The sequence below is a fragment of the Oxyura jamaicensis genome, chromosome 3 (assembly GCF_011077185.1).
Source record: "Oxyura jamaicensis isolate SHBP4307 breed ruddy duck chromosome 3, BPBGC_Ojam_1.0, whole genome shotgun sequence".
NCBI lineage: Eukaryota > Metazoa > Chordata > Aves > Anseriformes > Anatidae > Oxyura > Oxyura jamaicensis.
This window is the reverse complement of record NC_048895.1, coordinates 21,050,250-21,077,222: the sequence shown is the minus strand read 5'-3', so window position 1 is coordinate 21,077,222 and position 26,973 is coordinate 21,050,250. Positions and strand designations below refer to the sequence as shown.

The 26,973-nt window shown below is 41.2% G+C and overlaps 1 long non-coding RNA gene across 1 annotated transcript; it reads right to left on the bottom strand.

Moving 5' to 3' along the window:
• Positions 1 to 22,200: 22,200 nt before the first annotated feature.
• On the bottom strand, positions 22,201 to 23,115 carry LOC118164910. Its single transcript, XR_004749735.1, has 2 exons — positions 22,982 to 23,115; positions 22,201 to 22,560 (listed from the first exon to the last, which is right to left on the bottom strand). It is a non-coding gene; the product is annotated as an uncharacterized LOC118164910 (long non-coding RNA).
• Between the last annotated feature and the right edge of the window lie 3,858 nt (positions 23,116 to 26,973).

The window sequence follows — 26,973 nt, the reverse complement described above, 5'->3', positions numbered from 1 at the left end:
GCCAAAAGCACACACACACACACACACACACACAAAAAAAAAAAAAAAAAAAAAAAAAAAAGTCCTAAACACTACCTAGTTTGGATGCCAACTCCAGCTCTAGAAATCTCAAAATCATTGTTTACCAGAAACCAGGTAATGGGATGGTCACGGTATTGTATTTACATACAATACAAAATCAAAATCTAACAATGATTCATGTAATAGAACCACAGGATATCCCAAGTTGGAAGGGACCCACAAGGATCATTGAGTCTAACTCCTGGCTCCACACAGGACCACCCAAAAATCAAACCATGGTCTAAGAGAGTTGTCCAAACACTTCTTGAACTGCAGCAGGCTTGAGGTTGTGACCACTTCCCTAGGGAGCCCGGATATAGTTAGGAGCCTATTTATACATAAAGCCTGTATACATGTGTATATAGAAAAATAGGCAAAGCCTCCAAAACCTATGTGCCTTGCACAGCAGACACTTCACTGGCACTACCGGCTCTTAGTGGGCTTGAAAGATCTTCAGTCTGACTCAGTATACCAGTTGCTGTTTTAATACCAGCCCAGCTGACTTTCTTATCACTGGATCCTCAGACGTTTACTAATTTAGAAGGAAATCATCACACTGAACAAGTAGGAAAGGGGAACCTGACTACCATTTGATCTTCTCCAACAAATTCATGATGTTGTTTTAAATATAGTTATCCAGACAAACACTTTGTGTCAAAACATCTTGTTTTTGAGAGTGTCTCAAGAGATATTAACAACAGAGGGAAAATGGCATTTCTTTATCAGCTATAATACATATAATGTGACATTCAAACACAACAAGTGCTACTCAATAGCTTGTAAGTCACAGAAGGTGAATGAAAAAACTTATCTCTTTTTTAAAAAAAAAAAAAAAAAAAAAAAAAGAGGTGGAGAATCCTCAACAGAAAGAAAGAGCCACTTTGACTTAAAATATAGGGTAAGCAGCATTACAAATTTATAAGCACAAAGCCCATCTATTAAGATTCTGAAGAAATAATAAGTCTAGCTAGGAAGAAGCGTTCCTGTTAATGTATGGTTAGTTATGTCAAGGACAGTAAATGAAGCTGCCTTTCACATACCAAATTGATCTGTTTGAACTGGGGCAAGATGTGCCACCAAAAATGCATTTTCATCATGTGTTACAGAAGATCTAATGTAACAAATACAGAAGAACAATTAATAAAAACTTCCCACTCCACTAGTGGCCGTTTAAGTCACACATACTGTTTTGTGATATTCATCTCAGACGAATGCTCTAGTAAACAAATTGTACATGTAAAGCTATGGACCTCCAGAGAAGCCAAACAAAGAGATCTGCATTTTTTAAGAAATACTTAAGTAGAAGAACTATTCCCACACAATTGCTATAAAGCAACTGCAGCTACTCCGTGAGACCGTGCTCCTATCATCTGCAAACAAAAGACAGGCAAATTCAACTGAGGAATAGGGAGCATATTTCATCATGAGCATAAATAACTGAATGAAATGGTGGATTCATCTTTTAGATCCTTCAAATGAAAACAAGATGACGTTCTGGCTGACATGTTCTAGCGAAACACAAATTTGTATGGCTCCATAAAGAAGTGACTGGATGAAATTAAATGGTTTCCTCTGACATTACAATGCACTATTTTAGGTCAGCGTTCAATAAAGCATTCAGGAATTTACTCACAGAACTATGGCTATATTAGCACTGCAGAGGATGTCCCAAAGGATATCTGCCTTTTCATGAGCTGGCCACCTGGGCATCTCTGCTTAAAGCTGTTTGGGATTTAGGAAAGACAAAACCTAGCATGCAAGTCCCTGGAGAAGCTACGTATATTCCAAACACTCATGACTCACACTGGTGATGGTGCCTACTTCTGGCCAAACAGTCTGGTGCTTACAGGATTTATCTAAGTGTGAGGTCAAAGTATAAGGCTTCACTTTGAGGCTTTTGAACCCCAACGCAACACTTTAGCCTAATGTTTTGAACTGCAAAACCCATGAGAGTGCCCAGGCCATGAAGCTACAGAAAGCTTTGTAACTGATGTGCATCCAGGAGTGGAAGAATCATGGGGGCAGAAAGACTTGGTCTCATGGTTAAGCTACTCAGCTAGGAGAGGAAAGCCTCAGGGATCTCACCCTTACCTCTGAAAATTTTTTGGATTCAAGCCAATAAGTAGTCTCACCCCTCCAGGAGCGATTTTACCTCTGCACCTCTATGTCTGATCCCACACATCTTCAGTTCTCAGCTGTCTGGCAGTCTTGTTCAAGCAAAAGAGATGAAATCCCACCCCCCATAACTCCCTACTTTTTTTCCCCCCTCAGAAAATTTCACAACTTATTGCTTAGTGCATTTTCCTGGGATGTGAAAAAATGTGACCCCAGTTCCTGATGGGCCTGAATAGAAGAGAGCATGTCCCTCCTCTCCATGTGCAAGCGCCACAGTCACTGGATTTTTGTGAGAAAGTAACACTGCTCCTCCTCCTCTCTAAGAGAACAAAAAGGCTCTGAAGTCCTCTTTTACAGACACGCCTGCCTGTGGTTCTGAATTTGATACCCAAGGTCAGAGCTCCAGACAAACCATCTCTTCAACAACTCCTACCAGCTGGCTGAGATTTCTCAGAAGTTAGCTCGCAAGTGGATGGATGCTTTCTCTCCCTCTTACACTGTTTCTGGATCCCAGGTACCAACTGTGACCACTCCTGGAACTAAACACATAATTCTTTGAGATTACACATCAATGTCTGGGCATCTCCACATCTTTCTTATGCTAAAGCCCTAGGTCTTGAGTGTAGACTTCAGTCAGTCACCTTATGGGCAAAAATGCACCCCAAAGTAATCCAATTTATGATTAATAATACCAACATCAAAAGCCTTAGGAACATCCTGTACCAAATTTGGCCTCTTCATCATTTCATTTTGACTCTTACTCTCTTTGATGAGACTTCTCCACAGTCTCAAACAAAATATAAGATTTTCCCACAGCTGGATAAAATATGCACTTGCCAGAGAACTGTCGTGCCATGGTACCAGCTGACTGAAAATAATGTGTAGGCTAGGTCAGAAGCAATATATTCTTACTAAATTTACCCAGAAAGTCCATGAAACTATACGGATTCTTAAGCATCCATTTAAGTGCTCTACTGGGTTACAGCTTTAATTACATATTTCATAACTACAAAAGGGTTCATTTAAAATATGGTTCAGAACAGAAATGTTAAGTGCACTTTTTCTTTGCCCAAAGCAAAATGCACACAGACAGTGGAAGGCTGTTTAAATGAATAGCTGAGAAAAAGATGTATACAATGTCTAACCTAACAAGCCTACCAAAGGTTAAATACAACAGAAAACAGAATTAAAATAGATTGATTAACATTCGCATTCAGACCCACAGGAGTGTCAATTGCCATAGCTCCAATGAAATTCCATAATCCTGTTCTAGTTCGCATCTGACAATGATCTTCTGTCCGTAACAGAAGATATTTTCCCCGTGCACTTCAGACAAATGCATTGCGTATTTAAATGGAGATGTCTAAAAGGAATATTACGAAAAGACAAATTAGCTTTGCATTCTGACTGTCTCTGGGATAATGTTGATGTGCTGAGAAAATAAAAGTGGAATGTTGCTATTCCCAGCAATCATTTATCTGTTGAACCAGAACCTACTTTCCAGGAGCTGGTTCTCAGGATTCCTAATGCGGTTTCCTCTTGTTTATACCACCAGGGGAAACCTGGTTGCAAAAAAAAAAAAAAAAAAAAAAAAAAAAAAAAAATCAACTGGAAAATTACTATTATCTCTGGTGCTTTCACATACAACTGCAAGTAGCAAACACTGCTGTGCCCGCTGGAGGCTGTGAACGAAGCTCTGAGGGCACACTGTGGCAGCTTGCACAAGGCCTGCCTGGGCTGGACGCGTGGCTGCGGCCTACAGCACAGGTCGCATCCTAACGCACCGCCGGTGCCAGACCGTGCCTTTGTGCCGTCCAAGCGCAGGTCGGAGGTTTTGTCTCTGATCTGGGGAGTGAACCCGCCCGCCTGACAGATTTGAGACTTCCAAGCGATCGTTATTCGTGTTTGTGTACCCTCACATAGACATTTCTAATTGAGCTGCACAAAGGGAATATCAATTTCAGGGGTGAAGTGAAGGTAAACTAAGAGCGTGAGTGAACTGACAGAACAAAAACATCCATAAAGTAACAAGAACATGTTTATGAATAACATAAAAATGTATATATTCATTTGACATTATCATTAAATAAAAATAAATGTATTTTATATTACTATAAGTCATTAATGAGAAATGCAGCTTTTGAATATGTTGCCACTTTTTTTACCTTTTGCTGCTTAACACACCCACATTTTTTCCCCCGAGAAAACACTTCTTTTGACATCAGTGATTGTACTGTACTTATGAACAAAAATACAAATGTTGCTGTGGGGAATGGACAACAAATTGAATATTTGTGCTTCAGTAAAAGTCAAGAACTTTTCAATAAAATGAAACTTCCAGGTCAATACCTCCTTTAAATTAAAATACTTTTACATTTAAAATGTGTTATTACCGGGGGAAAAAAACCACATCTATTTTACCTAAGAGGTACTTATATGGTCATGATCCAAAAATGTGATAAGCAATGATCAACTCATCTCCATGCCACCTGCCTACAGGATTGTGTTATCTTTCTTACCTTGTGGAGAAGAAACTGGAGCACAGGAAAATTAATGCCAAGATTTTAAGAAATTCCTAGTGATTTGCAGCAGCTTAGTATTTGAATGTTCAGTGTAAGTAAGTCAGCTAAATATTATTAATACAGATTCCCATAAAAAGTCTGGATCCAGACCTCCTGAGTCTCGGTTCAGTGCCCTCACTGAAGACATTGCCACGGATGCTTCCCAGGATGGCTCACCGCGGCTGCAGTATTGTTTGGGATTTAGAGCAGCCTTAAAGCTCCTCTAAATTGCACCATGGCTTTGACAACGTTCCCTGTTATACCACAGAGGGCAAAAAGAAGAGCACACAGATAGCTGCACCTTCACCCTGCTTGTGAAGGACTCCTCATACTTTTTTTTCAGAACACAGTGAAATGTCTAAAAGGAGGCTTCCCTTAAAAATTACGCTTCTTAAAGACTACACATCAAGATCTTTTTAACCACCATTGAGATACTGTGCTGCTTTGTTCTTCAGATGCTCTTTTCAGATATTCATATAATCAGTCCATTCTGTCAGTGTTACGAATATGGCCCATTTGAGTGCTGTGTAACATTTTTAGAAGTCTTGCAAAGACTTAATAAATTTTGCAAATATTTAGAAAAAGAATTAATGTAATATATGTAAAGATCTGCATATATTTGATAATCTTGAACCAATTTAATAAATCCTGTCCAGTTTTAATAAACATTGGATTAGAGTTAGACTTATTACAAACAATAAATTAATAATGAAAATATTTAATGTTGAGTGTATATACAGTACTTTTTATTTTAATTGTTTTTCTAAGATCAAGAAAATACCTGTAAGCCAAGGTACAGTTTTATAAAACTTTGTTATCCAGGAAAATATACATACAACCCATTCTGTTAGTAACAGGACTCTTCTAACACACTACTAAAAAACATGTTTCTGCTTACCCTTACAGAAACAAAAGCTTATAAAATCCTGACTGTATTGTAAGAAACTAAAATCAACATGATCATAGTTTGGGTGACAACGTGGGACAACTGAGGGAAAATAAATACTTACTGAATGTGTGAACGTATGGACTAACAGAATAAGGTGCAACTAGAAGCAAGTTCTTAAATCTGTTTACACATATAGCCACTCCTCAAGGGCAACATATCAGACATTATTAATTTGTAGTGAAACACAGCGCATGCATAACCTTGTGCCGGGCCACTCCACACTTTCTCCATAACATTCACCCTGGGGTATCTGAGTTTTCCAATCAAATGAAGAATTGGGAAATTCACTGCTGTTGGAAAAATTAGTCAGTTACCTTTCTCACTGAAATGTACCAGTTTCTACGCAACTTTAATTGGGAGAGGTTTTCCACATCCCCAGTGGAATGACTAGTGGATGTAAGAAAGAGCCACCAAACCACCACAGTACCTCCCATTTTAAAAATGAAATGTGGTAGAGCAGGGACTGGGAAGTTTTGAACAAGGATTTTTGAAATCAGATTCACCTTGATGCAGAAGTTCTTGGATTTTTATTTTTTTTAAATCACATCTGAGTCTCCTGGGACTCTGAGCCCAGGATGCTCGGTTATGGGCCTCTGTGTCAGGGAGATCCTTGAAATAAAAATAAGGGAGGAACTGGGTAAACCATGAGAGAGTACAAGTACAAGGTAAGGATCCAGACAGGATGAAGGAAAATAGATGATCTATAAAACAGTAAAATAAAGATCCAAAGGATTTAGATGTTAGGATATCCATGACAAGAGAGACCAAAAGAAGAGTATCGAGGCCTACCTCCCAAGACAAGGTAACAAACAGCACACTGAAAGTATCCTACTGACACCTTAAGGGGACTTTTGTTCCCCCCTATTTTTCCCAGATAATGTATTCACTATAGCATGTGAAATACTATCCCTGCTCTAATGAGATACATGCCTGCTGCAGACAGGACAGAAGCGATGAGCTTCATGTCAGACCAGGACAGCTGCAGGGCAAAGTCCATGCTAGTCTTGCAATTTGATTTCCATTTTACACTTCCACACATAATTTCTGGGTGTTTGGAAACCAAAGGCTTTTTCTATAAATGTATCCTACTCTAAAACGGTATGGAGAGAAAGGAGCAGTGACTGCCCTATGAGCAGCAATTTGATTCCTTAAGATATTCAGGAGGCAACCAGCAAACTCAGTCACTCCTTCCACTGCTTTTCACTGTCTTACAGGTAGAGAGAGTGAGCAGGCAGCTTGTCAGAACTGAGGTATAACCATCTATTATTAAATAATTATAGGAACCAAACTGAGGAAATCACAGTGATTCTGTAAGCAAAAAAAAACAGGTTACATTCCCTTCTGTGATTTTCTAGTGACTAAACAATTAAATGATATCATGCATATAAAAGTTGGGTGGAACTAAATATTCACCTTCATTATGCAGAAAGATGGAGCAATATTATTTCTGCTTATCTAATTTTCCATTGGGTGATGTTCTTCTTTTTTATGGCAGAACTAAATATCTGAAACAATTCATTATGAATCTTGGTTTATGAAAGCGAAGAATTCTGAGGAACATATAGCAGAATAAGTGAAGAAACGTCTATTAGAGACATGAAGAGGAAGACTATTGCTAACTTGAAACTGCAGTAAATGATCCCTTTACTGCCAGAGATTTGAAAGCCCACCAACCATAGCACCTCAGTGCATGCAGAACCAACAAGGTTTACAAAAATCTTCCACTGCCTTCCTCCATGAGTTATTTCTGTGGTTTATTTGCTTTAAGTTCTTCACAGGCTTCCTCTGTCTCAGTAAACTGGTATTCTAACACAGCTGTTTCAGGCACTTAGGCCTGAAAAAATAAATAAATAAATAAATAAATTGATTTGAACAGTCTCTCGGTAGACCTTTACATGGATTCTGTTGTACACCCTACAGTGCAGGAGCCCTTGTCCATCCACAGGTGTGAAGCAGCAAGAACCACATTTTTACAGAGCTGCTAAGCTGGGTATCGGCCTAAAGGGAAGATTTTTGTATCAGTGTAAGAAAGCTTACCCTGTGTTTCTCCATACTGCTGTAGACCAATGCCTAATAAAATCTTTCCTGAGAAAATGCTAACAATGAAAGGAAGTCCTGAACAGACTGTTGTAATTCATCAGCCACAGCTCTCTACAGGACAGGTGTCCATTCCCCACACTTCACTTCAAACACTTTGACCCTCCCCGTAAAAATGAACTGGAAGGACAGCATTTGCTTGGCAGGCACAGGGTTAACTCTGTGATACACCTTGATCACCAGCAGGTATCAAACTTTGTCAGGAAAGGAGATATCCTCCAAACAGGAAGAGACACAGCAGTGCTAAGAATCCCTCATCAAATACAATAGAATATGAAGGTACAGCTCAGTTTTTCAGCTCTGGCATCCAATAACAAGTGAGAACCCTGAGGACATTGTCTTACTCAGAGATGTGAAATGCAAATGAACAGTAACATTGACAACTTAAGACCAAGCACAAAACAAAGAACTTGAAAGCTACCTGGAAAGGTCTTGCATGAACGCACAGCCTTTTTTATTTTTGTTTTTTTGTGGGGCAGAAACCTATTCATTTATGTGAAGAAGGTAGATAGGTAATTTTACTGATCATTGGAGTCCCTGAGAATGTTTAAGCAGAGGAAAAACCTTGAGATGGTAACATACAGAAATCATTTGAGAGTGAAAGTCACCAGGAGCTCAGAAAAACTGGTTCAACACAAAAAGTTATAGTCTGTGTAATAGAAAGGATGAGTTCCCCTCCGAACGCTGAGGCACAGGAAATTCCAAAATCCTTTCCACCTTGAAGATTTACTCTTTAAGGTGAAAAAAATCTAAGCTAAATCTTCGTGCCTGCCTCTAGTGCCCTATCCTAAACTCTCTAGAAAGCCAGAGTAACACTGTTTCTGCCTGATTTTCCTTCGGGTCATGTGTCTGTACATTTCTAGAGTATAACTAAATATCTCAAAAAAAATAAAAAAAAAAATCAGCATGAGTCTTTGTTCATGAAGGCCAAGAAGTGTTCTCAGTAAGCAGAGAAATATTACTAAAAAGTCATGCAGATAGAGACAGAAGTATTTTGATGACACTCGTGCTGTTCACTCAGCAAGACCCTCGGGGATGCCCTGCAGATGCTTCGTGCGTGGGAGGTGCAAGCATGATGGTTGCACGTGTCGCCCCCCACCACTTCTTTGGCAAGGCCAAGCTGAGAGGAGGAACAGCCACCAGCCCTGAACCGTGATCCAGCCTGAAGGGACTGGTGACGATTTCCCTCTCCAGCCCCAGTGTGAAGCTCAAGCTCAGAGCAGTTTCTCACCAGGGTACACAGCAGCCTTCCCCGTTGCCACCACAGGAGGAAACCAAGGCAGAGGGAAGCAGAGCACCCTTGGCATGCACGCCAGTGAGGTCCTTCGCAGTGCCACCTACCCACTGACTAGTCAGAGGTCAAGAGAAGAAAGGATGACGGTGACCAGAAGTCCCATGCTCAGCACAGTCCATGCACTGCTCAGACCGGTGAGAAGGAAGATCTGAAAGCAGGCAGTTCTGGGTTGGAGGTTTGTTGCAGAATGAAAAGTTGGGTCGTGCCTACAAAACTTCCAGAGAAAGTGGGGCCACATTTCAGTAATCAAATGTCAGGGCTGAATTTAACCTTCTCAAGGTAGGCTAGAGGGCAACTCGGGGCTTCAGAGAGAAATAGAAGAAAACTTAATCATGAGTCAGTACTCTCTGATCTAAGGTGAAGGACATGCAAAAAATGAACGCATTTCACATGATTCCACCCCAGATATGACTCTCTTCCTAGCACCTTGGGGAAAAAGATATTTTATTAGAAACTGAGGCCAGGGTAATTCAAGCTTGGCCTGTGTGATCTGAAACATGAAGAATACAAAAACTTACAGCAAAACTCAGGAGACCTAAGACTAATAACAGATACAGTCAAATCTTCTGTGAACCAGAGACGTGCGAGGAACAATAGCTTCAAAGCTGGGGGAAGGGTAATTGTTTGCTGTTAAACTGGTAAAAAATCTAGTGGAAGCAGTGGCTGGGGGAAAGATGTCAAAGAGCAGTGAACTAATAAACACATGGAACAGAAATACCGAGCCCTTCCTGGACTGCAAGCACTCCTTCTTTTTCTTTTTTTTTTCCTTTTTTTTTTCTTTTTTTTTTTTTTTTCTGCAGCAGCTGGTACATTTCCTGCTTTCTTGTCCTTGTGTGCGTGTGCTGTAATATCTCTCAGGAGTTTCTTTCTTAGCTAGACTGCTCGGAGGTAAATGGGGAGGTTCAAACAAAACGTCTCTTTCCTGAATGTTGTAGGGACAAAAGAAAATAGAAAGTGGTTTTACAGTACAGCAGCCAATTCAGCAGGGTAAAACACCTGGCATTTGGCATACCTAATAGCCGTCTTGCATATATCCTAGCACAAACATATGCATGCTTTTTTTTTCCATTGAAAGATTTCTCGAAGTTTTTGCCTCTCTTGCCCCCTCCACTTTCTTCTTGTCCAAAGAGGGGAAATTCCTTTGCTGACACACTGGCCCTAGTCTGAAAGCCAGAGACCCTGACAAATGTGCATTTCCAACAGGAGGGTCGAGTTGTAAGCTGCTCAAACTCTTACAGCTCAAGCAGTGTTCAGTTTACACCTGAAGCCTACTGCTTGCTGCTGTTTGCACACTATCCAAAGAAAGCTGGCTGACCAGGCAGCTCAGGTACGTGGAGAACTTTGGGCTGGATGCCTCATCCCAAAATCAACTGCCAGAAGTGTCTGACTGATGCCACGTAACAAATTGCTCTCCCCTGGCTGCACAGCCTATGGAGGGGTCTTGATGGTTGGCTTAAGTGCTCTGCATCTCATTGTGAAGGACAGACACCTGACTTGTACTGGAACAGCAAAGTCAGGCTCTAAACGGGGCAGACTGAACCTAGCCTATATAGCAAGCAAGTCTCCAAAAATAATGTGCGTTCCTCATGCTCTCCTGGTTTCTGACTCTCAGAAAAACATCCCACTGCACAGACAATACATCTGAACAACTCCATGTGCTCTGCCTGCTGAATGTGCCTCAGAGTCCCTTGAGAACTGCATGGGTGAAAGCACACACCGTTTAGCAGATACATCACTACACACAAACGTATTTCATTCCTTTCCCAATAAGGCCTTGTGAATTTGTTTAAAAGTATTTGCAGAGAAAATGAAAGGAGCCCCTGGCATCAGAAGTCCTTGGAGAGAGTGCTATGCACTGGGTAAAGGCTCTGCTGATCACAGTTGGAAGGACAGCCTGACTTTATCAGGAGGATCAAGGAGAAGAAGAGATGGAATATGGGAAAGGTTGGAGGAAGATAAAAAGGAGGAAAGTATCCATCAAGGTCAGCTAATTGGAAAGAAGTTTCTGCATTGGGGTGGCTGGAAGCAGTATTAATCCAAGCCAAAATTTTAGCCTTTGAAACCTTGTGTATTGCTCATGTAAGGCTTTTTACATTGCCATAGAAAAGAAGGGTCTATTTTGGTACTGAATCATTCTGGGGCAGGTTTTACTCTCCATATGTTTGCATAAATCTACAGAGGGCAATGGAGTTACACCACTGCATGTTGGTGTGAGATCAGAGGCAAGCTCGGTATCTCTCACCTTGTCTGACAGACTCTTTGACCCATTTCACTCTTTTTTTACTCTGTCAGCGTTCCAAGGTCAAAGACCGTGCCCAAATCTAAAGCAGATCATAACTCAGAGGCTGTATTTTAAAGACATAGGCTCCCTTTTTTTTTTTTTTTTAATAATGCATGATTTAATATATATAAATTTTTTTCTTTGTGTTAGCCTTATTACAACATTCAAATGATCTTGACTTGGGCTAGGGGGCACACATGTTTCCGGAAGGAGGGATCCCATTTCCTTCACACTAGTTCCCGTGGCATCATCATCATCATCATCCGCTTGTTTCTGCCCTTGATCACATCCTCTGAAAAGCTGGCAGATGTGAAACCTGAGCTACCCATGGGCCTCCAAACATCCCATAGCAGTAGGTATCCAAAATGGTTCAGGTCATCTCTAATTTCTCTGTGGATCATATGTCTCCTTCAGAAAAAGGGTGGGGAGCAGATGTGCAAAACAGAGAGACAGAGAGACTGTGATAATCATATTTCTCCTTCACAGAAGGGAGGGGTGAGTGTGTGTACTGGGGTGGAGAGGGAGAAAGAGAGATTATATGCAGAAGAACTGCAGAAATTTAAAACATAGGTCAGATTGGATATGATAACTGTGTGCAAAAGTTTCCTAGTGAGAATATTTCCTTTTGGATGATTTAACAAATGTAATCTGGATCAAGTCTCCATTATGCAAGAAATATGTTAGGTTTCTTCTCTAGCTATGCACAAATGGCTGGGAAAAGCTGGATATAGTCCCATCCTATAAACCAGAATCAGAAATAAATTGAAAGATTTATAAATTGGAGGTGCAATTCTTCAGCTACATTGGTTTAAAGATGGTGAAATGAATGACTAAAGCATTCACTCACAGTGTTTTATGAAGCAGATCTAATGTGCAGGTTTTGTGACCTGCAGTGACTTTAACTTCTCAGTAAATCAAAAAGCTTAACAAATATTAAGATGGCAAAGATTACCTGTGTGTGCCAGATTTTATCTTTTATCCGTTATCATTTAGGAAATGAAAAGCTTGAGTCGGAAATCAGACAGCCAGTCACGTGAGTCTGGCGGTCTGGCAGCCCCACAAGACACGAACCTGCAGGAGACGCAGAAACTACACATGCCCTGATTAGTTTTTAGTCCTTAAGAAACGGCTCTTTTTATTGTTATTATTATTAGCAACCAATGAGCTTTAGAATTGGAGCAATTCCTTTCGAAATTCCACTGCAATGAAAATTCATTATCACGAGCAAGAAGAAGCAGCTGGGTGTACAGCTCAGCTCATGGCCAGGCTTAGGGGCAGCTCCGTGCACAGGGGAGATTTGGAGGTGTCAAGATCTGGGATACAGCAAACCAGACAGTGCAGAGGCCAAAGAATTCACCAATTGCAGTCTTGGCCTAGAGCAGCAGGAAACTTGTTGCCAGATGGGATCTTGGCTAAGCCACAGGTGAGCGATCCACAGAGCACAGGGAGATCAACCCTGGGTCAAGTGGAGCATGTCCTTGATTTCATCAGTCACATAAAATGTCTTGCAGTTCATCCTCAAGAGTGCAGGAGGTATCTGCTGTGGCATTGGTGTCTGGTTTTCGTGTCTATAGCCCTCTAAATATGTCAGGGACCTTGAGGGTGAAACAAATGACTATATTCTACCCCAGTTCCCAGCATTCTCCAAACTGAGGGCTGAGGAAGTCAGTGTGAGAATAGTATCCTTGCCTAAGTAGAGGCAGTCTTCTTCAAAGCATTTTCTTAAACATCTGAAATTTATTAAACTAACATCAGGTCTACTGGTGGGATACTGAGAGGAGAAGGCCCCAGAATAAGGACCAAGTCACAATCAGAATTCAGGCCTTTCTAAGGTCAACCCAAAAGAACCTCACCAGCTCTATTAGCACACCACACACACGTGAATTTTTTTTTCCTTTTCCTAGAAGAAATCAAGATAATCAATAATGATCAAATTAAGATTACCCCAAAGGTAACCAAGATAATCCCAAAGCAGATCTGTAACAAACACACCAACTACAGGTGACACCCCAGTCTCTGGGTTTACGTAAATCCTCTTTGCTCCAAGAAGGCCTTCCCTCCTCTCACCCCTGCAGTCCTTTGCTCAGCAGCCAAAGGCATTTGTGGCCATCCTTTCCTCTTGCATCTCACAGTTGTAACTGAATACATGTTGAATGCATATTGTAGTGCAAGGAGAAAGAGAATGGAAGGTGAAAGTTTCATAAAATAGAAGTTCCTTTTTTTCTTCAAAATGAGCAATCCCAATTAAAAAATGGCAGCAGTTTTCTTCAATTCTCAGCCAACACTAGCTGTTTCACAGCAAGATGTTGATTTAAAGCACATTGGATAAGAAGCCATTTCTCCTTAAGTGAAGTAAGTAATAGAAGAGTAAGAAATATAAGAAAAACTTTCAGTGTTGAAAAACAGAACTGTTTTTACACTGTTATTTCCAAAATAACTGTCCCTCTGTCACAGCCTGAAAAGGGCCATCAGCCAGAAGCTGACAAAGTCAAAGTGCACCACTGCCATCACCTCTCCTCGGTGAGCACTAGTCAGAAAAAAAGAAATATCGCCAAGCAACCCTGCAGCTGGGGTAAGTCAGCTTCTTTCCAACAGCTTAAGTAGAACATCATCAACCAACATTTTGGCTGAAACTGTAATGCAAAAATAAGACAATGTCCAAAATAAATTACCAAGAAGTAGTTCACAGGTAAATCAAGAGAGAGGCTTATATTTAACTAATAAAGGTGAGCAATTACCAATTACAAAACAGTTCAAGTGGAAAGAGAATCAAATTTAAAAGAAACAAGCAGTGGGACCATCTATGTTATCTAGATGGTTTTGCCATAGGTCTGAATATGTATTTACTCTCCATTTCACCACATCCGTGTTAAACCGACAGTGGAAATTCAGCATTAACGACTAACACTTGTCCTGAAAGTCAGGCCACCTCCTGTGGAAAACATGCAAATGCAAGTCCCTAGGACTATGCAGAGACATACGTACTGTAGTATCCTTTCATTCTATATTGCATAATAGAAATATTTGATATGATTAATAATAATATATTTATGAAATCCATGCATCTGCCTTCTATTTTTAAACTTCTGGATTTAACATTAAAGGAAGTCATGAGCTAATGTCCCTGTATTGCAGCGTGAACAGAACAAACTCTGTCAACGACTAGCGAAGGGCTAAAAGGTAACTGTACAATCTGCTCGGAGCAAGGGGTGCTGTGTACCACTTTTCTGCCAAAAGCAGATTGCGACTCAGCAAGTCAGTTTTCCACCCTGCTCTCCCTGACTTTGGGAAGTAAGTTATTTTGCTGCTTCTCACGGCATGCAGTCACCCCTGCCACATGCCCAGCCTGACACCTCTGGCCAACGCAAGGGGCATGGGGATGAGGGCATCTTGCTTTCTATGTCCTACCCCCTCCTGTCCCACTCCTGGCTTGGCTGCTGTGGGCAAAACCCTTGCTCTTCCCACAAAGAACATGGCATCTGCATCAAGCTAAGACAAAAGGCCTTACAGAAACCCTTCTTACTTCACTTACCAGCTCTAAACTCCAAGGAAAGGTACTGATAGTCAAAGGTTAAAAAAAAAAAAAAAAATACTGAACATGGTCTCGCTATCACTGCCTGCCCAACTTACTCCAAAGCCTAGGACTGCAAGTAAAGGTAGGCTCGTTATTAAGACACCTGTGAGTAGAACAGGACAAAGTGAAATACTCTGTTTTGCCAGGGGGTGGGACAGCATTCCCTAAAGAAGCACGGCTGTTTGCATCAGTACACGTACCAGAGCCCTTACTTTCACAGCCTTTGTACAAAGTCACCTGAGGAAGGCCACCACCATATTGGTCTTTGCTCCCACCCATTACCAGATCAGTTTTAAATGGTGCTTTCTCACCCACTGCTGACCTCATAGAGGCTCAGAAACGAAACACTATTGAGCAAAATCAGAAGCTGTGGCACAAAAGCAGAGAACCTGAAGGAACAGAGGAAAAGAAGAAACTGTTAACAGATACAAGTAGAAAGCTTCCATCTCCCATGTGGACAAGTCTGAGTAAAGAGCATGACATGTCTGTAAAGACTTGCACGCAAAACACATGCAGCGGCACTGTGTTCTTCCTAGCTGCAGGGTGAGTCACTTTAATTATGAAAGTTCCTCTATTAAATGGGCTTTAATAACTAAATGTATTGCTATTTCTTCAGCTCTTATTACGATTTAATTTACCTATTCATTTTTCTGTTGAGTTCTTAATAAAATGAATAGCTGGCATCTCCCAGGCCTGCTCCCTTTTGTATTCTTGCCAATAGAATAACATCACAGCATTTTGCAGTAATGCTGTTTGGGCCGTTAGAGATAGAAAATGTCAAGTACTTTTTATATGCAATTTTAATATTTGTTTTACTCTCCATTGTTTCCGATATCCCCTGAGAACCTTGAAAATAACATTATTTCCTTAACAAGTTTGGCCTTTCTTCCTTCTACTTAGCAAATCATTTTCTTGGGGCGTTATTACTTGCTGTTACAGAGTAAAAGCAACTTCCACAAAATATTACTGCTCGTGTTTGTCTGGGCTAGTAAAAAGAAGCAAAAAATAAACAAGTGTATATCTTGCTGTCTTCCTAATTCATGGATACACTGTGAAGCACAACATATAAAATCTTCCTAGATCCTGAGTTGTTTCCAGCTCAGTTAAGCTTTTATTGCACTCGAGCAAGTCCCTTAATACTTTGATTCTCCAGCTATAAAAATGTGCCTGTGATGATAATCCTATCCCACCTCATTATTATTTAAAATAAGAGAAGCAATAGCGTGTATTGGAAAGTCTTATTGAAACCTCTTAAGATTTTGAGAAAGGCTGGTCCCAGCAGATAAACTGGCACACAGGACCCCGGTGTGCAAGGTGGAAGCCAGGAGGTACTACAGAGACAGGTTTGATCAAGACTAGTTGATCAAGAGGATCAAGTCCAGTGGGCTCCTGAGCTTTCATTTTCTAGGTCACAAAGCTCAACACTATTGCTTCATTTTCTTTGTCAGGTTTTTTGTTGTTGCCCTTCTCTTTTTTTCAAGAATAAGAAGATTTCCATTTGGAAATATAGTTGTAGTTACCAAATGTCTTTTAGTTGTTCAGCACCAGGGCTTGTGTTCCTCAGAGTGGAACATGACACGTTGAAGTCCGTAGTCAACATCCCTTAGTACATAGCTGGTGGGGTTTAAAATCTTCCCGTGGAGCTGTGTGGGCTTAAAGCCTAAACACTGGGCCCATGGGATATCACAGAGCTGTGCACCATGGGGACCTGGCTTCCAGAGTACCAGCCTTTCCCTTCCTTTTAAACCTATTTGCACAGCATTTAGGGGACTAGAATCCCCTGGATTCCCTCTTGCCTGTTCCCTGCTTTGCCTTCCAGCCTGCTTAAAAAAGAGAAGCTGTTTCCAGGCTTTCTCCTCTGCAATGTCAGTGACAAAGCAGGCAAAGGTAGTTAAACCCAGGAATTTACTTGCAGCAGCACATCTGCATGGATGCGCTCCTGGACAATATTTTTTTAGCACGCAGTAATTTTTAGGACTGGCGTATATTTAAGACCCGCACAGACTGGAAGCTCCCAGCAATTCCTTCGTTCAAGGTTGTGGCGAGGGGGGAGGGAGGAAGGAGCCCGAGCTGAAGTGTTTATGGGAGGTAACGTGTGTAATTGAATCGCACTGGAGTGCACACAAACTGCCCAGGACGCTACTTGCACAGGCGGAGGGACAACAAAGAACAGAACACCCTGTTCACACTTCAGGGGCCTTTATTGGTTTGCCTCAAATGCTGCTTTCTAAAGAAAGGACACGGGATAAGTAACTCATCCGACAGGCCAAAGGAGTCACAATGGCTACTTAATTATGAAACTCTTCTAGGCACTTATATATTAATTCATGGTCTAATGTGGTGTCAAGCTGAGGCGAATAAAGGTTAACATATTCTATTAGTCCCAATTGTCACAAGAATTTCATCGAACAATATGGTTCATTAAATGCTGAATCTAATAATTATGTTCACCATAATAGAAATTATTCATATGAACATGATCTGAATAGTTGTGATTTATTAATTTAGACATAAATTTAATTAGCAATTGATTTCAATTGAATCTCACTCTGAACAATAAGTTGTGTAGTAAGCTACGTACTGGAAACAGTATCCCAAAAGGAGTAAGAAACTCTGAGGCAGGAAGCCTGGCAATATTCTCCATTCCTACTGCTCCTTCCCACTGTTTGAGAAGAGCACTCCTGTCAAGGACAGAATCCCATTTCCACCCCACCCCCCACCCGAAAAGAAGGCAATACGCATCTCCCACCACACACCACTGGCTCAAGATCTCTTTTCAGGAGCACTGCTGAACAGAAGTTACAAGGGCCCTCTGAGGACAGAGCAGCATGAAGCAGCTCAACCACAGCGGATGGGAAGAGCTGTAAGAAGCCCATGTTGAGAAGCTGCAGTGCAACACATGGCCAGATAATGAGTCGAAACAAACTGCTAACTCAGCCACAAAACATGAGCACCAAACCCAAGCTGCTGAGGTTCCCTGCCATCTGATCCCACTGTCACCAGCGGCACGTCCCATTCCCCCAGTCATGCCCACACATCCCACAGAGCCGTACCAAGCCAGGGGCACCACCCGTGGCACCACCCCGTGTTGTCCCAGCCAGGCCACTGAAACCCTTCCTGATTCAGTCTTCCCCCTCCATAAAACAGGGATAAAGCTGCAGTCTTGGCAGAGATCTGAGAACCTTAATTCACTAATGTCTATAAACCCCTCTGAGGTTCTTATTCGGAAGGCGTTGTAAAAATGCAAAGTATTATCACTGATTCAAACTGACCTTCCCCTTGAAATATCACCATTTGAGCTATAATTCCAAATCCTGACTCCAACCAAGTGCTACGCCGTGGGATTAACCACATTAATGCTTAAAGCTGTTGCTCTTTTTTTTCCCCCCACTGTTCACAAGCTAATGCTTGTAGGGGTCTAATCTTGGACAATTCCTTAATGATACAGATTTCCAGATGAAAATTACTGCCACGTTTTCCTGACTTCAAACAGAATTTATTCTTACAACATCTATAATGTCAGTATATTCTTTAATTATAAATGGAACATTTTCTGGATGCTCCTTCCTAATTTAAGTGTATATATCTGTTGTCTGCATACAAACTGTAAATCATTGTATTAAGAGTGATTACACACCCACTGACACAGAAAATGCATGATCGGGTTGTGAGACATAAGAGGTTTACCAGATTGAATGTGCCATGGCCACATATTCTGCAGAATTTATTACTATTTCTAATCAATCCTCCTCCCCTAAACCAAGATCACTTAACTGGGGGACTCTTGCTATACTTCAGAAGGGCATTTCAAATTGATGTATTTTTAAAATACAGCTAAATAGCTGCACACAGGAATGTTGTCACATCCTAAAGTACAAGGTTATAGGTGGATAGCGGCCTTTTCATGGTTAGGCCAAATCCAGCTTTACTTGCACGGGGCTAGGATCTGGTTTGAGTATATGTCAGCTATTTTACACCAGGCAAAATACCCTGGTCCATGGGATGCAAGGTAAAATGGTGTCAACCCTACTTTTTCAATGCATTGATCTGCTGTAGGGCTCTGCCCAGGCAGTGCCCCTGCCACAGTCTGTCAGGGTTCTCCAGCAAGGGGCCGTGTTGGGATTTAACAACACTCCTCCTCCCTGACTGCAATGCCAGGCTGCTGTGATTTCATTAGCTGCCTAAAAATGTGGCACAGGAGGATCATTATTATCAAAGGAATAAATAGATGTGAATCTTGTTAGCCCATGAATCTTGATAAAAAACAGATAAGACACCTGTGGTAAAGGCATAATGCTGATTTTAGAAGTGGCAAACTTGGATGAGGCAGAAGGTGCTCCATAGCCCCATCGTCGCAGGAGTTAGGATGCTGTGACAGCAGTAGAATAGTTAAAAGCAGTGCCATTACATTAATGCTAGCACCAAAAAGGTCACTCCTGGGGCGTGGACAGGCCTGGCCAACCACACTTGCTCCCTAGGATGGGCAGCAGTGTGGAGGGCAGGTCTGCATCCACCCCTACATCCTGGTGAGCCCATGGAGAGAGATGCTGTTGTGGCCACCAGCCTGTCTGGCTGCTGTGAATGATGGATGACTGATGGTTCCCAAGGGTCCGCAGGGACCCCTGCAGCACACACAGCCCTGTGCAAAGCCTAACTACCTGAGGCATGATTCAAAATTTAGGGCAAAAGAGGCAAACAGGCCCCTGCACCAAAAGCAGTAAAGTAATCTCTGCAGCGCACTGTGCTGTGATTTGGGGCACACCAGTGGGCTGCTGCAGAAATACCTCAGCAAGCAGATTTTTTTCTTATGACCCATGCTCTCTGTTTTTCACTCACCTACTAAGGTTCCTGTCTTTAGAGTCTCAGAAACGCAGCATTTCAAGGAATAGCCAAAGGATGAAGAAATCTACATATTTTGTTGCAGAATTTCAGACTACAAAAGTCTGACAAAGGACAGACAGAGGATGAGTGAGATTAGCAGGCCAAGTAGGTCAGGACCAGTGTGTTTCTCAGGCCAGTACAACACAGCACATTGAGAAAGCTTCCACAAGGCGTAAACAGAAATGGATGTTTGAGACAATGAATGCCCTAATTGGATGCCCATTCTCACAGATTCCCTCAATTAAGGAGAATCATGGATAATTCTGCCAAGATATTGATGGACAATGTAAGCATTGGCTTGAAAACTTTTGCAATTTAATGAACCAAACCCTACCCAGTTGTGAATTACAAGTGATCCAGAAATAAGTCCAGCAGAAAACAGTGACAGTTAAGTCAAAAAGTTACAAAATTATCAATTATTGAATCTTAATAATTTCCTATCAGAAATACTACAATACAGAGCTTTTGATTAAGCCAAGACATGAAATCAAGTTTTCTCAAATGTTGGAAGATCGGTAATGTTCCAGAAGACAGAATAAGCAGCTGCATTATACCTTTAAATTTTAAAGAAAAGGAGAGCCAACATTTGCTCAAACTGCAAATCTCACTCTTAATCCCACTCTTGGAAGAACAGTGTGAGATTAACATGGAATCAACACAGGTTTTAGTCTCTGCATCAGTCAGCCTGGTGTCCTGCTATGCCATTACAATGTGGGATTGTATGTACGTAATATAGGATTGTATTGTATGTAGTGTAAAAATACATTGCGTCGTATTTTATCAACAGCTTTTGGGCCAGGTTCACTTACTGCCCAGGCTGTTAATCTGGAGGTGTTTCTGTCACAGCTGCACTGCAACGTCTGGAGAATGCTCTGGGGTGGTCCTGTGCTTTTGGAGTCACCCTTCTGCAAGATTGGTGTCCTTGGAAGGCTGCAGAAACTCCTCTTACACCTTATCTCCCCTTCACAGAATTATAGAATAATTAGAGTTGGAAAAGACCTCCAAGATCGTCCAGTCCAACCATCCCCCTACCACCAATGTCACCCGCTGAACCATGTCCCTAAGAACCACGTCCAACCTTTCCTTAAACACCCCCAGGGACAGTGACTCTACCACCTCCCTGGGAAACCTGTCCCAAGGCCTGACTGCTCTTTCTGAGAAGAAATGTCTCCTCATTTCCAACCCGAACCTCCCCTGATGCAACTTGAGGCCATTCCCTCTAGGCCTATCACTGGTTATCTGTGAGAAGAGGTCGACACCCAGCTCCCCACAACTTCCTTTCGGGTAGTTGCAGAGAGCAATAAGGTATCCCCTGAGCCTCCTCTTCTCCAAACTAAAAAGTCCTTCGAAGGACATCATAAAATCAGCCCAGGCTTTGGCTTTGCCTACAAATCCCATCTTCTTGCAGCAGGAAATGGCAAGGGAAATGTGAGCACAATACCAGGGTTTGGGGCAAGTAATTTATTATAGCACCAAGACAGACAACTCAGGAGCAATGTAGACATGGGTCATACGTCTGGTGCAAAAACTTCAATACGCTATAGTTAGCTAGAGCATTTGTATTGTGCACTGGCTATCAGCAGAATCAGGAGTACATAGGGAAATGTTCCTCCACTGACATTATTCAATATTTCATATTCTAAGACCAAATTAGAAGGAAAAATACTTGAAGTACAAATAGTCATCTTCAGAGAAACTCAAATATGTGCTAAGAGGGAGAAGAAATTAGAGAGCTTCCAGAGTAAAAAAAATATATATATAATAAATAAATAAATAAATAAATGACAGCACACACTCAAAAATCTGCTGCTCTGATTTCATTGCAGACCAGGTGGTATTTGGCTGTTCCCAGCGCAGGGTGGTTTTATGCTAGTTGAGAGCAGTCAAACCCCTTGCTTCATAAAAGAAATGGGAAGATTGGCTCAGCAGCATCATTTAAACTTGCCCTCAAATGTTTGCAGATCGACCTTGAGGAAAAGGATGTATAAACACATGACCTTGTATAATAATCCCCTTCCTCTGGCTTCTCTGCATAAAAACACAGGCTCACACAGATTTAACAGCATCATATTAAATACATTTTTGCAAAGATTCTTTTGAGTCTACAACAGCTTTTGACTTCTGAAACTTGGTGCTCAGCACAGCACCACGGGGTCAAAATGGCAAGAAGTGGAACAGAGAGTTTGGGTTTTCCAAATGGCAACAGTAACACTCCAACACCTGATACTCTTGCTTGCACTGTTGCTTTGTCTGATGTGTGCATAGGAGCATTTAAAAAATACTAGAAAGTCATGACTGGCCTGGCTCCTGGAAAACCTGACAAACCGGCAATGGTAGGATTACAGACTACTAACAGCAGCACTGAGAGATGCATTTTACTGACTACACCAGGGTGATCAGACCCATACGGTTAGAAGAACTGACCAGGAACACAAAAAGAGGGCACAATCAGCAACCTAGGGACCCCTTGCTTAAACAAGAACACCCAGAGAGCATTAATTAGCGAGAAAACTAAAGGGCAATGGGAAAGAAAGTCTTCAAGGTGGAGCATCAGCTCAGTGCCCCAGTGGGCCTGGCCAGCAGCACAGCAGTCAGAACAAATCGCAGAAGACAAAGCTGGAGGACTCCCCGGGAACCACAGCTCAGGCAGCTGGGACAAGGTCTAGGTCCATCTTTGCCCTGGGTGATGGAAAAAAGGAGATAACGCACTGAGAGCACCAGTGCTGCAGCAGGCACAGGCTGCATAGCCTGTAAACAAAGAGGAGGACAAAACAAGATAAGCTGCCTGACAGAAGATGCCATGAGGTATTCAAAAAAATAAAATAAAAAATAAAGGGTTTGTACTTTTGGTGACATTTGCCTTGGTGCAAGAATAGTCTTTTGAAATGAGGACCATATAATTAACGTTTGAAGTGGCTACATACTTAGGACAGAACTGAACACCATCAAGCATTTTAAACTCTAACAATCACGTGGCTATCAGGCTTTATGATTTTAAAAACTTGAGAGTGCTCAGAAACTCAATCACTTCAGGTAGTCATTTCACCCACATTTCCCTCCGTTTGCCAGCACACTCAGGTGCTCGTGAAATGGGAGGAGTGGTGTAGAATCATAGAAACATCTAATCTGGAAAAGACCTTCAAGATCATCAAGTCCAATCCTGACTTACCTAGTCCCACCACTTAACCATGTCCACACATCTCTTAAACACCTCCAGGGACAGGGACACCACCCCTTCCCCAGGCAGCCCGCTCCAACGCTTGGCCACCTTCTCTGTGGAGAAATTCTAATATCCAACCTAAATCTCCCCTGGCACAACTTGAGGCAGTCACCTTGCATTTTATCACCTGTCACCCGAGAAATGAGACTGACACCCTCCTTTCAGGTGGTTGTAGGGAGCGATGAGGTCTCCCCTCAGCCTGCTCTTCAGACTATGCAAACCCTGTTCCTCAGCTGCTCCTCATAACTCTCTTTTTCTAGGCCCTTCACCACCTTCATTGCTGTTCTCTGCAAGTGTTTGAGCAACTCAATGCCCTTTCTGTAATGAGGGGCCCAAAACTAAACACAGTCCTTGAGGTGCAGTCTCACCAGTGCTGCATACAAGGGGACGATCACTTCCCTAGTCCTGTTGGCCAGGACTGGGACTGCAGTGGCAATGTGTTGCAGATTTAGCTAATACTTTCTGCAAAATACTTCCTGTATACAGTGCATTTAGTTGGCCTATCAACTTCCCATACCCCATTGACAATATTGCATAAGGGTCTCCAAACATAGATGGTGTCATTATTGTCCCAGATTTGATGATGTCCAATGCCACAAGACCAAGTGCAGTCAAGCTCTTAAGCATATGCCTAAGCTAAGTACTTGAATAGCCCCTTGAGCAAAAGACCCTGAAATTACTAATAGGTTCCAAGATATGCTTAAAGACTTCACGTGGAAAGCCTATAAGATGGCTATGCAATGATATCTGAAGAAAATCTTAATGCAAAATCACAAATATACATCAAAATACCTCAATTTATTAATATAAAATGCACGCAAGCATAGTGTGCAAGTATTTGTGTGCATACATACACAGTCATCACTGTGATGCTTTTTTTCTTTTTTTTTTTTTAAATAGGGAAAAATACTCTGGTAAATGTTTCCAGAAAATAAAAATGGTTACAGATAACAAAGGATATATTCATGTTTTTAATTCAAAGGAATACTCAGTATTCTTCCCTTGCCTAGCTCTGACACAAAGTGTCCTTATTGTATGATCACAGAAATGTTCTTACTACCCAGCATTGCTTTAAATTGCTAGTATATGTTTGTTTGTTTAAGTCTCTTACAAATTTTACAAGGCTGCACACACTTAGCAGGGCTCCATTTTCACATGTCTCTCTCTTCCATAAAAGCTGCTCACTTATTTTAAATATAACTACAAGCCAAGAGAAAATGATTACAAAGAGCACTGTCATTAGTTTTGTACCATCAGGACAGTGTTTATATGAGTTTATACTACAGAGGTACTCATATTTGAATAACACATGCACATTGTCCTCAGACAGGAAAAAAATGTCCAACCAACCATATAAGCCAAGGCACAAAATTTAATTAGGAAGATAAGAGTTGTTTTTCTATATTTTTTTTTTTTAGGTTTCAGAAAAAGATAATTTTAGGCATAGAATTAGCATCTTCTAATAATCTTAGACAAAAATGATTTTGTTTTGCTTTGGTTTGTAAATTAGCTCATGATTAAAGTATCTCTCTAGTTGAGCTTCATTGTCTTTTTGTGCCTATTTTCTGAATGCAGCCCTGACCTGAATACTCTTGTAGCTCAAGTACAAGATTTGAGAGCATGAGAGGAACAATTACTATAAAGTGAAGTACTTACAGTTTTACTGCAAAATCAATGAACTTTCAAGTTATTTTTATCATATTTTGCAGCTGTTCTGTTTGCTTTGAATGATGTTTATCACATCAAAAACTGTAGTACTTTTAAAGGATGCTTTCTCTGGAAACTTCCTCCACCTTTGTTTTCTTGCATCACCCAGTGCTGTAAATGTTCCTTCCCAAAGATATTTTTATCCCATGATTCTCCCATGCCTCAGAAACGATCTCTCTCGGTACTTGGGTCAGTGACTTTGCTTGGTCCCTGCCCTGTTCTCTCTCACTGTTCCTTCAATGAGGAAAAGTTCCAGGTTCCCAGGTGCTTGGCTTAACTCACAGTTTTGCAGCAGTTCAAGTTATCTGTCACTGTTCAAGGCTACCTCTCTGACACTTTTACTGCCTGAAGGAACAGTCCCACGTGATGTAGGTGTGCGGGAGCTCAGGCTGCCCCACCAGCAGCTCACAGTGAGAAGCAGAGAGGTGGCACTCTCCCATGGCACCCGATCCATGAGGTCATCTGTGGACATTACAGGTAAATACTACACCAACCTCAGTGCTATAGTGTTAGAAACGCCAGGCAATATTTACCATAATTACCTGCCGCTCCTTCTCAGCAGCTGTGGGTTCTGCTGGATATTAACAAGCAAACTCCACAAACCTTCCTCCCCAGGCAGGGCTCCATTAGCAGTCCCTTGGACTGCAGCACAACTGAGGTAATTATTGTGGTACTCCGCTCTATCAGCCACTACACACACACTTACTAAACGGATGGCCTCTTACTTCAGATAATTTACAGTCCAGGTTACAACCAGATGCAACAGGGGCAATGTAAACGTGCGGGGAAGAGGAAAGCCGAGAGAGAATGAGGCGACAATGAAAGGCAAACAAACAAAATAAACCCAAAATATATATCAACTGGCGTGGTTTTGTAGGCATTGCAGCGGGAGAGGTTTTATTCATGACGCTATACCCAGCAGCACTGTATAATAAAATTATATTTCGTACATTTACCAGTACATAAAATTAATGCAGCTGTGTAATTCCTATTATAATCCCTTGTATAATTCATATCACTCCTATCTCCTTTCTGTTTAAATCAATAGAAATTTAATTTTACTTAAATGCTTACTGATCACCAGTAAAACATTTGCTTTTTTTTTTTTAAACCTGATTATTTGTTTTATCAGAACTAATACAAAGATGTACTCATGCTGTTTCACAGTGCAAGTAACTGGCAGTCACACCTACTTTTAAATCACGTTCACTGACCTTCTAGACAATATCCTTGGATACTTCTGACCAAAACATAGATTACAGAAGTTTTACACTGCACCGTTCTGCTGCTCAAAGATCACTTAGAACAGGAGTAAAGGAGCCTTAGTGTTGGTGTACTGTGGAACCTGACTACATAGGCACCTTCCCTATGCTAAATGAGGTAAAAACTAATTTAACAATTGACAGACATAGACAAAAATGTTTAAATTTAGGATCTGTTAAATTTCAGAATTTTATTCCACACCCTTTTTATGTTATATTAATCTATTAGTATTTACTGTACCCTGACAATATTTATAGTGCATACACATACTGGTGTTTTTGTACTTACTGTAAAAAGACTGAGAGCTGCTACTTAATCCTCCTGGAACAGAATTTTCTTTTCTCCATTTTGGGTGCCTTAAAGCTGTTTGGCGCTAAAGCAGGTCAGCTCTTTAATAGTTCTTTTTAAAAAGTTCTGTTCTTTCAGACACTGTGTATGTCATAAAACAAAACAAAAAAAAAAAAAATTGAAAGATATAATGAAGAAGGAAATTTTGCTTCTGACAATAATTGTACGTGAAAATATTGTGTAAATCAGACATTGGTAGGACTTGATAAACTTCATAGTTTTTCACATTAGTGGTGTTATCACTTATTTTCATCTCCTCCATACCATCTGAATCCCTGTTATTTCCCATTTTGAATCCAAAAGCCATCATTAAACTGGAGCACATCTTACAGCACAATACGCAATATTTTCCAGTGACAGAGAAACCACTTCAGCCCTTAAGTTGTTCCAACAGTTAATTATCCTCCCTGATAAAAATGTGCCTTATATCTAGTCTAAATTAGTCAAGCTTCACCTTCCAGCTCTGGACTCATATATCTTTCCACCAATGTTACCGCCTGTATTTTCCCCCTGTAGATATTTTATCACACTTTAACCTTCTCTTTGATGAACAACACATATTAAAAGCCTTGACCCTCACATTCCAAAAGAGGTTTCCATTCAGGTAATTGTTTCTGTCTCTC